Source organism: Zootermopsis nevadensis, unplaced genomic scaffold (genome assembly GCF_977971745.1).
Source record: "Zootermopsis nevadensis isolate Lab colony 2312 unplaced genomic scaffold, Znev_1.0 Znev_ptg000028l, whole genome shotgun sequence".
NCBI classification, from domain to species: Eukaryota; Metazoa; Arthropoda; class Insecta; order Blattodea; family Termopsidae; genus Zootermopsis; species Zootermopsis nevadensis.
This window is the reverse complement of record NW_028259160.1, coordinates 13,437,344-13,450,403: the sequence shown is the minus strand read 5'-3', so window position 1 is coordinate 13,450,403 and position 13,060 is coordinate 13,437,344. Positions and strand designations below refer to the sequence as shown.

Here is a 13,060-nt window from a genome sequence, read left to right as displayed (position 1 = left end):
CAGTAATTCCAAAGCTGTGGTTCACGAGCCATGTAATTCCATGCAATATAGTACTTACCGAGAATCTTGTTGATTCCTAGTTAATAAAATACGAAGGTTCATTACCTGTTCACAAGGGCCCGCCACTGAACTCTTTATCTTGAGGTAGATGAATCCAGTCCACACCTTTACAATCTACGATTTCTGACCCATTTTAATGTCGTACCATCTATATCAAGGTTTCCGGGTCGTCTCTTTCCTAAAGATATTGCAACTTATATTTTGTATGCGTTTTTCATCTTTCTCATACGTTGTAGGCCTAAATGTCGCGTCCGTCTCATCTTACTGAATCTCATAATTTAAACTAAAATTTCAGTGATTCTAAGCAAATATGTGGTGAGTATTTTGGAAATGTATAAATAATGCTAATATATGATTTTAATATAGTTATGATTAATTTTTACATGATGTATAGTGGGACAGCTTTACTTTAATGGAATAGGCCTGTTTATTTAACAAACGTGAATAAAATTTACGCTGTACGAAAACACTTTAGGACAGACTGAAGAATTTAATATCTTTATTTTCTGTTACTGATGCACCTGTGATCATGAAAATTGCCACACGGCCCTGGAACATAGTTAAGGGTCAAATATTTCTTCTGGATACATTTCAGCTACAATGCTGTCTTGAATTAATGTTTTTCTATACATTTATAGGGAAGTATGATACGTGCGATGAAAAATTTATGTCAAGGCAAATGAGAAGTACAAAACCCTCAATATAACGTAATCGGAAAGGAATTTCATTTCGATATTTGAGAAACTATTAGTGGGTTGGTCAAATTGGCTGTCTGCTTTAAAGCATACATAATTAAAACGACGGAAAACTTTTATACGACGCTAGTAACGTCTGCCTGGGGCAAATTACTAATTAACGTTCTGAGAGTTCTAGAATCCTGTGCCAACTTTTCTAGTACCGAAATGTAATTCTACACTTTAAATAAATAGCTATATAATTATTTCAGTAACAACCAGACGCAGTGAATGAGCTCTTAGTTCTCCTACATCGTAATCGGGACACTGCAAGTTCGCTTATTGTTGCCCTAAAACTGAAAGTTTTCGTGTATTTTCTCAGTCCCTCTAAACAAATTCTAGGATAGTATTGGCTCCTTCCACATCCGTTACAACCTTGTACAATATTCCACTCATTACATGATGACATGTAAGCCAGACATTTGAGAAATCATTACTAAATAAATGATTGATAAATACTTCCACAGTATTTGTGCAATCCAAGACATCATATTAGATTTACTACAGTGACGTGCTTTCTGCCAATCAGCTTCATGGACTCGAAAATATCCGACGTTTCGAAAACTCCACACATCAGTGCCTCATGATATAGAGGAGTTCAGATTTTTTTCACGGTCTCCACCAAAATTTTGTGCTTATCTTTTCCATGATTGCTAGACGCCCACTTCATCTCCTCTTCCTTGATTAGATCGTCTAAACAATATTTCGTGGGAATCACAAATCATGACGTTTCTCATAATCTAATTTTCTCTAGTCTCTTGTCCCTTCTTCCTTCGAGGGCCCAAATATTGTCCACGTCTTGTTTTCAAAAGTCTTCAATTTGTTCTTCCTTTTATGCGAGAGACCAAGTTTTACGGCAATACAAAATTACTTGATCTGTTATAATTGCGTGTATTTCAATCTTGATGTTTTCTGCTATTATGCGTTGTCGCATATTGGTCGAAAATTTGTTATGATGTGATTCTCAGTCCATCGATTTATTTTGTGTGATGAAGATATACTTTCTGAGAATTTATTTTTATGAAAAGGAAAATACCAAACCTCTTAACTGCTAAAAGAGTGCAAATAAGCGTTGATGAAAATAGCGTGGTGCTTCTGTTTCAGATTTAAACTACGTCTTGTAATTACACGTGTTGATCAAAATCCATTGATAGATCAGACGCGTTGTTCTAGAACGAAATTGCTTGTAGTAAGACAGCCGACGCTCAAGTTGCTTTGCTTTCGTATATTTTCAGGAAGAAATGTAATTTTATTCTGAAATAAGTTAGAATACATCTTTTCTTTACATGCGTGATTAATTAATTTGTTTCGTAATGTCCTCACGTTTCGTGTAATATTCTTTCTATGATACGATTCAAAGAATGTTCATGCATACATTTTGTCGGTTTAGTGGGTGTTTAAATAGAACTCTAATTGGCTCCAGGTACTTTCTGAATAATGAAAAATATAATAGCATTCCTGCTGCTTTTTAAGCGGTCTCGATTCCTTTATCTCAAAATCCTGGAAAAGTTGTTATTCATCAAACAGAATGGTGTGGGTGAGGCCGGAAGTTACCCACATTCTTTATCAGCATATGTTATTCATCCTGTGTTAAAAGGTTATGTTCCCTCGGGAAATGTTAACTGTTTTTTTATTGTAAAAATTTACTTTATTTTTGAAGCTTGGAATATAAAATTACGTTTTGTTTTGAAATGAACGTGGCAGTATTAAAAATGTGCGCCTAAAGGCAAGCAAAGGAAATATAAAATGGAAAACGATGTTTGTTCTCAAATGTGCCAAAGAAATGTTATCACTTACTGAACTGTGTCTAATTAAACGAGTTTTGATCACCGGTACAGTATAAATGTTCTATTTACATCAAAATCGTGGATGACTGATTGATTGATCTGGATGGGTCATGTTTGAAAGTACATTTTTCATAATAATTTAGAAATACCGAGGAATATCACGTATTTTTGACTGTTTATGTAGTCTAATTATTTAACTAGCATGTCGTAACAATTAGAAGACTTGAAGTTGGCTGCCTTCTGGGTTGTAGCGACTTGTAGTCTCGTAGAAGTTTACCAACGTTTCAGAGGTCCTTGCTGCCTTGATCATCAGGTCGATGAATGTGACTTCTACCAGATTTCACGGCACAGCAACTCAGAAGACATCCAACTTCGGACCCGCCGCCGTGAAAACTTGAAATCCTACGATGCAAGATTTATTTTACGTCAGAAGCAGAACATGTGCTGCTTTAGCTCCCACATCATTGAGATGTTGGAAATGGCTGGGAATAAGCTGGAGTTGGTAACCGAAGTGAGAGAAGAGACGTCCCATTTCAATAACCACGCCTAAATGGTTTTAATTAAACTCGTTCCGGTTGAATAATGATTTCTTGATACCAGGCACTGCCATTCGAATGACCAGTGTCGGACTGGTTGTAGAATGAAAGTCGTTGACAAGGTGACAATAGTTTTCTCTCGTGGCCACCGAATGTTGAATTATTCGTAACTAACTGACGTCTTTAGCGTTGCTCCCATTACCACTGAAACGTGCTGGAAACCAGCGCCGATGATAATTTTTGTCTCGTAATCGGGCATGATGCAGCCAAACATTGGGACGTTAAGATCTATACGTTGGTAACACACCCGACAACATTTGCCACCTTCTCTCATGTCTGTTATCTTTAGACTATGTGGCACTGCTGCTTACATGTGTGCTTTTAGGACAATAGCGCGTCTGTAATCAGCTGTCTTGTGTCTCACACGCGTTCAATTTCCCCATTAAATAGAATTCAAAATTAAACTCATTTGAAAATTTTATTCAGGGCTTATGGATTCAATATGAATGCAGTCTGTACATCTGAATACATCTCCGGTGTATGTTTTGCACGAGAGAACTCCATCATATTTGTGGAAGAATACAGAAAAGTGTTTTGTGCAAAGCTGGGATATTTTGTTGCGCATGTTTTATCATTGCCACAAAGCTCCTTTGATGAGAGTAGAACACTCGTCTCTTTTATCATCTCAATCGTGGACATAAAAATTCGAAAAGACGGAAACACGAGAAAATACGTATCAACAAAAGCTTCGCCATAGATACATTGATTTATGTGAAAAATTATCAACCCTTTAAAACCCAATGACAACTATATATACCATCTACTTTAATGAGTACCTCGCTCTGTATTTATGGGTTTCTTATGGTTCTCCAAATAACAATTATTTCCATAAACATTACAAACCCATTAATCTTTGTAATTGGTATGTTTTCTGTTTCCGTTGCTGTAAGAACTACTTTTTTAAGTAGCATCCAGAGAGGCTTCGCCTTCAAATGTTCAGTCTATTACAACCACAACTCAATGTGATTTACATGACGCGTTAAACAATTTACAAAATACTGTCCCATAATTTGGTATATTACTTTTGGTTATAGAGAAATAAAATGGATGTCGAAGATGGCTGTCTTCTTGGTTGTTGCGTTGTGTGGTGTGGTGGATATTTATCGACGTTTCAGACGTGTTTGCTGCCTCCATCACCAGAACTCATCGCCCTAATCACAGAGGCAGCAAAGACCTCTGAAACGTCGGAATACTTCTACACGGCGATAAAACCCAGAATACAGCCATCTTCGTATTTGGCTCCGTGAGAACTTAAATCTCATTCAGACACCTTACATATCCCACCCCATACCCTCACACAAAGTACTCAAGACGTACTTTAATATTGTCGAGGTAGGTCATCTGAATTATAACTCCGTTTCTTTACACCACGTTTTAACCCACAAGATCAACATCCTCAACTTTGTCCAGATTTATGTTAAAAATTAATAAAAGTGGCGAATTTTCTTCGTTGTTTCAAACATTCTAGCATCCTGGGATTCTTTTCGATCAGTATCAATGATCAATATGTGATGTGAGACATCCACTGCACGTGAAATTCTACCCGGAGTCTGACGCGCTCCTGCCCCACGACATGGATATCGGAAACCGTTACTTCTATTGGGGCACGCTGATCCACTCTGGAAGGGCTGAGTCACGCTTCCCATTGGGAGTTTCCCACTGGAGTAATCTAGACGGATAGCAGGTTTGTTGCTTGGTGGGGCAATACGCAACAGAGGTCATGTCAAGCAGAAGGCAGCTCGAGAATTCAACAAGGTAAATGTCTGGAGGCTACGAAACATTTGGGACATAGTTCTGCTACAAAACAAATATTTTAACACTTTTTAACTGAAAAGGAGAGAATACATTTGATTGACGTACTTTGAAGAGAAGTCCGATTGTTACACACTGCAGTAAATGGGAAAATGTATTTTACACTACTTTCTTTAGTTTGTGACAACATAGAGACTTGTTAATCATGTCCGTGTGTGTCACTTTTACCAACCAATTGACAGAGTTATTAAATTTTGTAACCAATATTATGCCATTAAACATCTCCAATTTATGTAGGATCTTTAGAGTAATACGGCCCAGTTATAATTGTATTTATTTTCAACGATGCATTACGCATGCTATTTTGTGTCGTATTGCTGTTCAGTCTCGTTAAAAATCTGCTGTTTCTTAGTGGCAATATAATGCTACAATTATACTCTGAAGATTGAGATTGCAGTTTCCTCCTAACCTGGTAACCACGTGGTATCAAAATCTAAAAGAGCAGAGTCTAAATAGTAATGTAATGCTTAAAATTATTCATTGTCAGGATTTTTTCCATCGTCTGTTATTTAAAACCACGACGTTTCGGGGGCTGGTTCTGTCTTTGTCGTCAGGTGAGAGGAGCCTCCAAAACGTCGTGGTTTTAAAAAACAGACGATGGAAAAAGTCCTGAGAATGAATAATTTTAAGTGTAAACTACCGTCGTCATAACCCTTTAGAATTGAGTAATGTAATGGCTAAAAGGTGACGTCACAACAGAAAATGTTTCGCTTTTAATGAAATTTTGCCGGAATCTTCGCGTTATAAAAGTTCAGTGCGTCCTCAGTGTGCTGAATTCTTCAGCATCCTGAGATCGAGAAGGAAGATGACAGCCCGAGAAGAATTCTGTATAATATTTTAAGTAGTCTGAAACTGTGCTAATGAGAAGTACACACATAAACTTATTAATAATTTATATAGGCGTAATTATTAATTTGTAGTTTGGCTAGATTGACTGTAGACATTTTGGATTACTTCACGGAAAGTATTCCTTCAGAAACTTTTTGGTTTTGACTGTTTTAATCGATCGCTTATTTCGTTTACTGATCCTCTGTCCACCTAATACTTCATTAGCTTAATTATAATATATTTAAAAGAATCAGATGTAATAGCCTGCAGTAAAAGTTGCCCACATTCTTTCTGCAAATGTTATTGAATGTGATGGCTGTTCCTATCGGCAATGTAAATGGTTGGTGCAGATTGACTGAGTAAGCAGACTGTGTCTGAAGACAGGTCTGCTCTCGAACTAACGAGACGCAGACTACTGTCCCATGCCAGAGAAGGCAGCAGCAATCCATCTCCAGACTGCAGATCGACAATCGCTTCAACTGGTTAAAGAAGACAAATCTCCGGTAACAAAGCGCAGATGGCTGTATTTCCTCTGGATCAAGATTTTCACATTACATGGCATACAGCATTGTCTGTGTCTGTCGAAGTGGCAGGTAGTTTCAAAACACGTGATATATCAGGAATGATATTAGAAATGATAGTTAGAATGAGCGCTACACTTACCATTTCTCCAGAATTGAGGAAGTCTCAGAATGAGTTTAACGAAAATAATTTTTGAATTAGTTGTCTTGCGAGTACAACGCCGTATCTGTGAATAAAATTAGTGTCGGCATTTGGGAGTAATCTTCTGCTTCATTCGTTACTGTATTCATCCTGACAACATATGAGATTCAAATATAAAACATTAATACTACCGGCGTCTCGGAAAATGCCTATCTTCTTCACCATTTAGTAGGAAGAAGAACAAAAATAATTCCGACGTTTCGGAGGAACCAGATTCCTACTTCAGGATCTTAATGATGTTTAGGAATAACAGTAAACGTATAATAAATTATACTATATATCCGAGAAAATGTTACTTGGTTTCATTTTCCAACCAAATGTGTCCGTAAGAACTTTAGATTTCAAATGAAGGCTGTTGATCCGATTAAGGTGATGCGAAAGGTTTACAGTTTCTCGCAGTTCTTACGTCATCGCTGCTTACAGACACAAAAATGCAGCGTCGTTTTGATATTCTACATTTTACAGTTCTTTGTTAAGAGAAAGCTCGACAAGAGACGCCAAAATCCAAAAACGTTTTTCTTTTCAACGACTTGTAATTGTTTATTTCTCGACTGGTCCTGTTCCTGATCCATAGCCACAGGAAATGAATGTGAATTTCAATCTGTGTTTATCATCTGTTTGGATCAACGTTCAATTTACACATCGACGCAATTATTGTTACGTCTCTTTCATACAAATCCCTGTTTCACGTGCATTGAATTTAAAAACTAGCATTAAAATTACCAATGTATTGATACAGCGATGCCGGATGTTATAATAAATTGACGAAGGGCCAACAGCTGGATATGATTTATGATTCTGTTCCGACATAAAAATAGTTCTGCTCGGTTAACACATTACTGTACTATAGAATGATTTGAAGATCATATAACCATTGTAAAAATATGAGTTGCATTTATGTGTTTCTTTATTTAGGACTCTGATACAGTCTCCTTGGATCATTTTATAACCTAAACACGCGCTGAATGAGACTAAAGATCATGTGTTGCTTTTCAGACTACAGACTTTTCCGTTAGCTGTTGACAACTTCACACGTCATAAAATCCTACTGTGCATTTATTAACAGAGCTAATACACAGCTGAGTTACTATTTCTGAATGTCTATGACGAGGTGTGTTGCAATTAATTTACAAGTCTGTTATTTTCTGAGTTATAATTATTAATCGTCCTGATCATGAAGAAAGCAAGCACCTCCGAAACGCCCGAAAAATTCTTCAAGACTACACGACGCAAAACACCAGAATACAACCATCTTCACACTCGCAGTCGTGACAACTTCAGATCTCACGCAAAATAATTTTAGTTTTATAAACTTTTTCAATCGTCTTAACTTTGTTTTCATGAAGTCTCACAAACTGGATTCTTCAGGAGGACAAGAGCGTGTGATACCTAATCAGAGATTTTGTTACAGAAGGATAAATTCAGCCACCAAAATTAACGACGAGAAGAGAGAAACTGCAAGGTCTAGAAGGATTAAAAGAGAAACAATTCACTGAGAGACGTGTAATAAACGGATCTTCAAAGTAAGTTATGTTATTTACACCTGAACATATTCTAATTAGAAACGTGTTTAAAAAGAGTGCAAGTAAACCGCAAGTTATGATTGACGAAGTTTTCCAAATAAATTTCCTTTAGTGTCAGTTGGTTCAAAATCTCTTTTTCAAATACGTGTAATATAGGACTATGCAGATAATAAAGAGGAAATAATACAAAATATATAAAAATTATAACGTGTAGATTCACGATTTATGTTATCAAATATTATTACGATGATAAAATCAAGGTTAATAAGATGAGCTGGGCATGTAGTATTCATGGATAGATTAGAATGTATGCAATATCGTGATCGAAAAACATTCAAAAGATTCAGGAAGCATGGATACAGATGGAAGGATAATATTAGTATGGATTTTAAAAAAACAGATAATGTATTTAACTGGTGGAATATTTTTGAACACGGTAAAGAAATTTTGGACTCCATAAAAGTCGGGAATATTTTAACCAAATGTGAAGCTATCAAGTTTTCAAGATGAAGTCAGTTTTCTGCTATCAAATTGCAGCTATATAACAGAAGCTTAAAAATTGGAAGATTTTACTGAAGGAGAGACAGACGTTGACGGGTGGATGACAAATACACACAGACGTATACGATTTTACCATGCCGTAGGCTGGAAACGCCTAAATTTATCCAGGGAGAAACCAGACAGTCCTTTTGAAATATGCTTGATTTGAATCTATCCATAAATTCCCATTCGGTCCCACCAAGTCGGCTACGGATTCTTATCTAGTCACACAACCGTCTCATATTCCTCCTTATCAAAATTGTATTTTAAAAAGAGTCAACAGTGGGTCAGATTTTTTCTATGGCAGTTTTATGAAAAAAAGTGGCAAGTTTCTGCTTGCAAGTCCGATTACCAAGCAAAGAGAGTCACTTCTATGAAAGGCAAGATATGTTTACCGACTTGTCCGACTGTGCGTTTCTGTCTCGTTAACGACAGTTCAGGGCGCACGTCAACACCCCTCAACTTTGGACTCGTGCGCGGAGTAGCTCAGTGTTTGGCCGGTTGCGGACCGGTGAGGAGGTATCGTGAGGTGTAGCATTCTGTCGCCAGGGTGTGCGTCACTCACGTCAGAAAGAGCGGTGTGGTTATATAAAAAACTTCTAATAACTAACCCCCGTAACTGAGAGTCGAATTATATTTTCTGATGAAAAGTGGCGAACTAATAAGGAAATACGTACTATCAACGCAAAGAAATGTTAATTCACGTGCATAGTTTGTCTGTATTTATGAATTAAATATAAATTAAATTTCCATTTAATTTAATATATAATCTTCTTATGCTCCATAAACATTAAATTGCGTGACTACACACTCTTAAGGTTTTAGTGTTTAATGTAATTAACACTAGTGCCACGTTTAGTAATTTATATTACGACAGCGAATATAATTTTTAAATAAATATTTATATATTATATTTTATTATCTCCTTCGAACGTATCCTTGAAACATTTTTACGTGATTATTGATCATTGTTTGTATATTCGAAATTTCTTTTAAAATGATACCATTAAGGTTGATAGAATTTTCGACTTTGATTGACAACTTACGATTCTGATTATTAACCCGTTATTGTGTCAGAAACGTTAAATATCAGAATGTTGGACGTATAACGTAAATAACTTATTTGAAGTTTGAAGATCCTAAGGAATATCTGCTCGATGTCACCGTACAATGAAGACGACGGAAGAACCCGTCACGCCTCTGTTCCAGACGACATGTGTTGGTAAGTCAATGTTCAGTGACAAGTGCCACACCTACACGTAGAAACCTACCCACATACATGTACCTGACCCAGTTGCTCTCATAGAACGCAGGGATGCCACTTATGATTGTTCTACGGTAGACCCGTTCAGACATCTTTGAATATGAGATGTGAGTCTCTACGAGGGCAGCAGCTCGTAAATCGTTATTCATTTAATCTTTTTAGATGCAATATTTACCTGAAGTAGGAAGTCATAATTAGGAATAGTTTGTTCGAAAAATGTTTTGGAAAGAAGATAGAAATGTATTTATTACACAGGAAGTTGGTAAGTTCATTGATGAAATGTTATAATTTGACATGCGACCTCCATCTTACAAAGGTATTCTGGAAATCTCTTCAAGAAAGAAAATATTTTCTTGTTATATGGATTATAACTCTACTACCATAGCAGATTCTACTTAGTGTTTTAAGTAACTGCATAAAAGCACTCCATTACATTGATGCATAAGCTTATTCTTCGACATTTTTCTTCTTGTATTAGTTAAGTTTCTTAGTTTAGTACATTATTTAATGTTATTTGACAAAATAAAGACGGTATTTATCATCGAATGATTGTTTATTTAACGACACGATTTTAACTTTGACACGTTAGGGTAGAATGGTAGAATGTCAAGCCGTGTACTCTGGTAGAAATTGACGGACACCCTGATGACGGAAGCAGTAATAACCTCGAAATATCCGCCAGTTTCTAGCAGATTGCACGGCCAAAAATTCCTGAATACCTACATTTTTATACCCGCCGCCGTTAGAACCTAAAATCTCACAAGGCTCATAATTATATTTTATCTCAGGACTTGACTGAAAGTCTGAAAGTGTTTGCGGATTTATTGATTGACTATAAAGAATAGCGTAACTGACGTTTGATATATGTTATTGTTGAAACACTTATTTTACTTTTACGAGGCCCACATATCTTTCAAGACATTTGATGTGCTTACTGGAGAGTCGATTAATTTTGTACGAAACGGCATCTATATATTGCCTTAAATACCATTATATCCGCAATTCATAATGATCTAACCGTATATTACTGTGATACCTATGTATTAGTTGACACAGCGTCATTAAATACAATAATAAGATGTAAAATAAGTTGTAACTTATCTTTTATTCGATATACCAGTAAAACAGAGCATTCAGAAAGTTCTTGAGATATTTTATTGGCCGTTTGCTGTTTTATGTAGGAGGGGTGCAATGTCTGAATAGTAGCTAATATCCTGATTGCAGATATTAAAAAGAATTTTTGTTTGTTCTAACCATATTTGTTCTTCAGTGAACTTTACTACATTTCCACGTGCCAAAACAGGACTTTCGCCTTACCTTAGGTCGCCTTCATTTCTAGAATTCGCTAACTCAACGAGCGCCATCTTCATTTCTAGTTATCACACAAGAAAATTTGGCGTGCTATAGCCTATCCGTAATTTTAATGCTATGTGTCAGTTTTACCAGAGAGAGCTGAGCTCATTCTAAAGGAATAAAAAATTAGACGTCCATTTCTTTAATTACCTTAACTTTAATAATGTCGTAACTTAGTTTGCATTAATTATAATTTAAAACCCTTCAAAATCCTTTAAGTCTTGTTGTTTTATTTCTAACGTAATTATTAGGTCAATGTTAACTTTCTGGTGTAGTATTCCCTAACGTCTAAATGAAAATACACGCTCATTTGTGTTACATCAATAACTCGTATCTCATTTTACACGGATGCTGGAGGGATTTGTACTCTAGTGGTTTCAAATTTGAATCTAGTTTGGAATACCGGGTTTCCTTAGTGAGGATTTTCGTGACTCTCATTTGAATGTAAACAGAGTAATTGGGTAATGAAAGCCTACTTTTATATCATCATGTAATCAGCAACTTTTATAGAATAATAATGTGAAAACCTGAGGGATCTATCGCGCAGTAAAAATGAAATTTGTTGCAAATTAAATCTGTCTACTAATTTTTAATAATTTAGGGCTAAGTTTTGCGGGAAGACTTGTCTCGATACAGCCTACAACATTGGCAGATTTAATGACCTCTGCAGCTAAAACGGCTTCATTAAATAGCACAATTAACTATCATCGGGGATGACAGACAGAATATTCTGAACGCAGAATTTTAAATTAGCAGATTTATATCATGAGTCTATAAACTCAAAATTCTCCACAGCCGTTCCTACTGTAGGTGAATCCAGGACGAAACAGACTCTGGAAGTTTCAGTGAACTGGCTCTCATTCTGGATACCCTTGAATTTTATCTGGAACAGATCATTTAGTGTAAGCAAACTCACTGATAGCAGCTTACAGCTCTAGTTCCACAATTCGTGTCGACTCATTGTTAATTGACCATATAATATCAATAGCCATAATTCCTACCATGATTAACTTAGTGGTAAACTTTAATGACTTACTCTGAAGTCACGGCGTTTCAGCACCTAAGTTTAATCAGTCTCCGTCTTTCCTGGTAAACGATAATTTAAAATTAAATAAAAGCACACACACTGTACTTCATATTTGCATAATGTGTGATTGTACATAAGTTTCTACAATCTTTACAAGTTAGGCCTACTTATATTTCCGACGAAAAAATCTTACTAAAACGCAGCAAATGAACGATACGAATTTTCCTTGAGGAATATTGAAAAGTCATGCTTTATGCGCAGAACCGAACATGGTAACAATCTTTCCTGACTGAAATTCGTGGCCTAGCAGTTGGCACTACTGTTTTGCATTCGATAGGTACCGAGATTGCATCTCGGCCCAGAGACCGACTGCCAAACTGTGTTCTCAATTCCTCCAGACATCCATTGATATCTCAAATTAGGCTGCTACCGAATTCTTTGATTCTTTAAATCTCAGTAGTAACTCTACGTACCACCTGTTTTAGAAATCAGTATGTCTGCATTTTGTATTTATGGGTTTCGTATGATTCTCAGAGTAAGCAACTATTATTTCGTTAAACGGCATTAAACAACTGATCTCGTGTTTTCTTTGTGTTGCTGAAGTGCTATGAGATGTGTGAAAGAAAAAGTATAAAAATTATGCTCATTTAGAACAAACTGCGCATCGCGAATTAATGAAATTTTTATTTATAATTTACTACAAAACTAAGAAATATCACTTCTTATGAGTAATCAGTTAAGAAACACGAAGGAAATTTTTTTGAAGCAAATAGGAATTTTTTATTTTAAAAATTTGTTATAAGCGACTGACGA

At 36.1% G+C, this 13,060-nt stretch overlaps 1 protein-coding gene across 1 annotated transcript in view; it reads left to right on the top strand.

The window, feature by feature from the left end:
• The window catches only part of LOC110832851 (diuretic hormone receptor), a 160,175-nt gene that overhangs the window by 954 nt on the left and 146,161 nt on the right, over positions 1-13,060 (top strand). Inside the window, exons 2-3 of the mRNA XM_087356973.1 lie at positions 4,646-4,932; positions 7,952-9,825. The gene's annotated coding sequence lies outside the window, so the exon portion shown is untranslated. The remainder of the gene's footprint in view (positions 1-4,645; positions 4,933-7,951; positions 9,826-13,060) is intronic.